General features: G+C 41.8%; 1 non-coding gene across 1 annotated transcript; it reads left to right on the forward strand.

Moving 5' to 3' along the window:
• Positions 1 to 3,879: 3,879 nt before the first annotated feature.
• Positions 3,880 to 3,983, forward strand: LOC130977760 (small nucleolar RNA R71). Its single transcript, XR_009085437.1, has one exon. It is a non-coding gene; the product is annotated as a small nucleolar RNA R71 (small nucleolar RNA).
• The last annotated feature ends 262 nt before the right edge of the window (positions 3,984 to 4,245 follow it).

The raw sequence follows: 4,245 nt of genomic DNA on the forward strand, positions 1-4,245 counted from the left end.
TGGGATCCACAGATCCTGAGGTGTCAAGGAATTACATCCCTGCACCAAATAGGCATGCAAAATGCCTTTGCATACCATTCTGGCGTTTAAACGACAAGGTGATGCACGTTCTGGGCGTTCAACGCCCATGTGAAGCATGTTCTGGGCGTTCAACGCCCATGTGTAGCATGTTTCTGGCATTGAACGCCAGTTCCATGCTTGTTACTGGCGTTCAGCGCCAGCTTTTTTCAAGGCACATTCCTGGCGTTCAAACGCCAGAATGTTGCTTGTTTCTGGCGTTCAGCGTCAGATTCATGCTCTATTCTGGCGTTGAACGCCAGTGGTGCACGAAATTGTGATTCATTCTTTTCACAACTCAAACAGTCCCCGGTAATGGCTCCAAAAACTTGGTGCTCAATACCATGGTCTAAACATAATTTCACAACTTCGCACAACTAACCAGCAAGTGCACTGGGTCGTCCAAGTAATAAACCTTACGCGAGTAAGGGTCGATCCCACGGAGATTGTTGGTATGAAGCAAGCTATGGTCATCTTGTAAATCTCAGTCAAGCAGATTCAAATGGTTATGGATGATATATGAATAAAGCATAAAATAAAGATAGAGATACTTATGTAATTCATTGGTGAGAATTTCAGATAAGCGTATGGATATGATTTGTCCCTTCTATCTCTCTGCTTTCCTACTGTATTCATCCAATCCTTCTTACTCCTTTCCATGGCAAGCTGTATGTTGGGCATCACCGTTGTCAGTGGCTACAATCCCGTCCTCTCAGTGAAAATGTTCAACGCACCCTGTCACGGCACGGCTAATCATCTGTTGGTTCTCAATCAGGTTGGAATAGAATCCATTGATTCTTTTGCGTCTGTCACTAACGCCCAGCCTTCAGGAGTTTGAAGCTCGTCACAGTCATTCAATCATTGAATCCTACTCAGAATACCACAGACAAGGTTTAGACCTTCCGGATTCTCTTGAATGCCGCCATCAATTCTAGCTTATACTACGAAGATTCTGATTAAGGGATCCAAGAGATATCCACTCAATCTAAGGTAGAACGGAGGTGGTTGTCAGGCACACGTTCATAGGTGAGAATGATGATGAGTGTCACGGATCATCACATTCATCAAGTTGAGGAACAAGTGATATCTTAGAACAAGAACAAGCTGAATTGAATAGAAGAACAATAGTAATTGCATTAATACTCGAGGTACAGCAGAGCTCCACACCTTAATCTATGGTGTGTAGAAACTCCACCGTTGAAAATACATAAGAACAAGGTCTAGACATGGCCGTGAGGCCAGCCCCCTGATCTAAGATAGCATAAGACTAAAGATAGCTACCCCGATGATCTAAGAACTAGGCGTCCAAAGATGAGTAAATGACATAAAAAACCACTTCCGGGCCCACTTGGTGTGTGCTTGGACTGAGCATTGAAGCTTTCATGTGTAAAGACTTCTCTTGGAGTTAAACGCCAGCTTTTATGCCAGTTTGGGCGTTTAACTCCCATTCTTGTGCCAGTTCCGGCGTTTAACGCTGGGCAGTTTTGAGCTGATTTAGAACGCCAGTTTGGGCCATCAAATCTTGGGCAAAGTATGGATTATTATACATTGCTGGAAAGCCCAGGATGTCTACTTTTCAACACAGTTGAGAGCGCGCCAATTGGGCTTATGTAGCTCCAGAAAATCCACTTTGAGTGCAGGGAGGTCAGAATCCAACAGCATCTGCAGTCCTTTTCAGCCTCTGAATCAGATTTTTGCTCAGGTCCCTCAATTTCAGCCAGAAAATACCTGAAATCCCAGAAAAACACATAAACTCATAGTAAAGTCCAGAAAAGTGAATTTTAACTAAAAACTAATAAAAATATACTAAAAACTAACTAAAACATACTAAAAACTTACTAAAAATAATGCCAAAAAGCGTATAAATTATCCGCTCATCACCAGCCAGATGCTCCTTACTGGCGTTGAACGCCAGTCTGTCCTTCCTCCAGGGTGTGATTTTTCTTCTGCTGTTTTTGATTCTGTTTTTAATTTTTATATTTTTTTCGTGACTCCACATGATCATGTACCTAATAAAACACAAAATAACAATAAAATAAAATAAAATAAAAATTAGATAAATAAAATTGGGTTGCCTCCCAACAAGCGCTCTTTTAATGTCATTAGCTTGACAGTGGGCCTCATGGAGCCATAAGGTGATCAGGTCAATGTTGTATAGTCCCAACACCAAACTTAGAGTTTGGATATGGGGTCTTAACACCAAACTTAGTGTTTGGTTGTGGCCTCCCAACACCAAACTTAGAGTTTGATTGTGGGGGCTCTTCTTGACTCTGAACTGAGAGAAGCTCTTCATGCTTACTCTCTTTTGTCACAGAGGGATGGCCATGTGCCTTAAACACAAGGTAGTCCTCATTCAATTGAAGGACTAATTCGCCTCTGTTGACATCTATCACAGCTCCTGCTATAGCTAGGAAAGGTCTTCCAAGGATGATACATTCATCCTCTTCCTTCCTAGTGTCTAAGATTATGAAATCAGCAGGGATGTAAAGGCCTTCAACCTTTAATAACACGTCCTCTACTATTCCATAAGCTTGTCTCAATGACTTGTCTGCCAATTGTAATGAGAACAAGGCAGGTTGTACCTCAATGATCCCCAGCTTCTCTATTACAGAGAGTGGCATAAGATTTATCCCTGACCCAATATCACATAGAGCTTTTTCAAAGGTCATGGTGCCTATGGTACAAGGTATTAAGAATTTGCCAGGATCTTGTCTCTTTTGAGGTAAAATTTTCTGAATCCAGGTGTCTAGTTCACCAATGAGCAAAGGAGGTTCACTTTCCCAAGTCTCATTACCAAACAAGTTGGCATTTAGCTTCATGATAGCTCTTAAATATTGAGCAACTTGCTCTCCAGTCACATCTTCATCCTCTTCAGAGGAAGAATAGTCTTCAGAGCTCATGAATGGCAGAAGGAGATTTAATGGAATCTCTATGGTTTCTATATGAGCCTCAGATTCCTTTGGATCCGTAATAGGAAATTCCTTCTTGCTTGAGAGACATCCCAGGAGGTCCTCCTCACTAGGATTTTCGTCCTCCTCCTCCCTTGTGCATTCGGCCATATTGATTACATCAATGGCCTTGCACTCTCCTTTTGGATTCTCTTCTGTATTGCTTGGGAGAATACTGGGAGGAGTTTCAATGACTTTCTTACTCAGCTGGCCCACTTGTGCCTCCAGATTTCTGATGGAGGATCTTGTTTCACTCATGAAACTGAAAGTGGCCTTTGACAGATCAGAGACTAGATTGGCTAAATTAGAAGTGTTTTGTTAAGAATTCTCTATCTGTTGCTGAGAAGATGATGGAAAAGGCTTGCTATTGCTCAGCCTATTGCGTCCACCATTGTTAAAACCTTGTTGAGGCTTTTGTTGATCCTTCCATGAGAAATTTGGGTGATTTCTGCATGATGAATTATAGGTGTTTCCATAAGGTTCACCCATGTAATTAACCTCTGCCATTGCAGGGTTCTCAGGATCATAAGCTTCTTCAGAAGCTTCCTCTTTAGTACTGTTGGATGCATTTTGCCATCCATTCAGACTTTGAGAGATCTTGTTGACTTGCTGAGTCAACACTTTGTTCTGAGCCAATATGGCATTCAGAGCATCAATTTCAAGAACTCCCTTCCTCTGAGGCGTCCCATTATTCACGGAATTCCTCTCAGAAGTGTACATGAATTGGTTATTTGCAACCATGTCAATGAGTTCTTGAGCTTCTGCAGGTGTTTTCTTTAGGTGAATGGATCCACCTGCAGAATGGTCCAATGACATTTTCGAAAACTCAGATAGACCATAATAGAATATATCTAATATGGTCCATTCTGAAAACATGTCAGATGGACACCTTTTGGTCAACTGCTTGTATCTTTCCCAAGCTTCATAGAGGGATTCACCATCTTTTTGTTTGAAGGTCTGAACATCCACTCTAAGTTTGCTCAGCTTTTGAGGAGGAAAGAATTTATCCAAGAAGGCCGTGACCAGCTTATCCCAAGAGTCCAGGCTATCCTTAGGTTGTGAATCCAACCATATTCTAGCTCTGTCTCTTACAGCAAAAGGGAAAAGCATGAGCCTGTAGACTTCAGGATCTACTCCATTCGTCTTAACAGTCTCACAGATCTGCAAGAACTCAGTTAAAAACTGATAAGGATCTTCAGATGGAAGTCCATAGAACTTGCAGTTTTGTTGCATTAAGGCA

Source organism: Arachis stenosperma, chromosome 4 (assembly GCF_014773155.1).
Source record: "Arachis stenosperma cultivar V10309 chromosome 4, arast.V10309.gnm1.PFL2, whole genome shotgun sequence".
In the NCBI taxonomy this organism is placed as follows: Eukaryota; Viridiplantae; Streptophyta; class Magnoliopsida; order Fabales; family Fabaceae; genus Arachis; species Arachis stenosperma.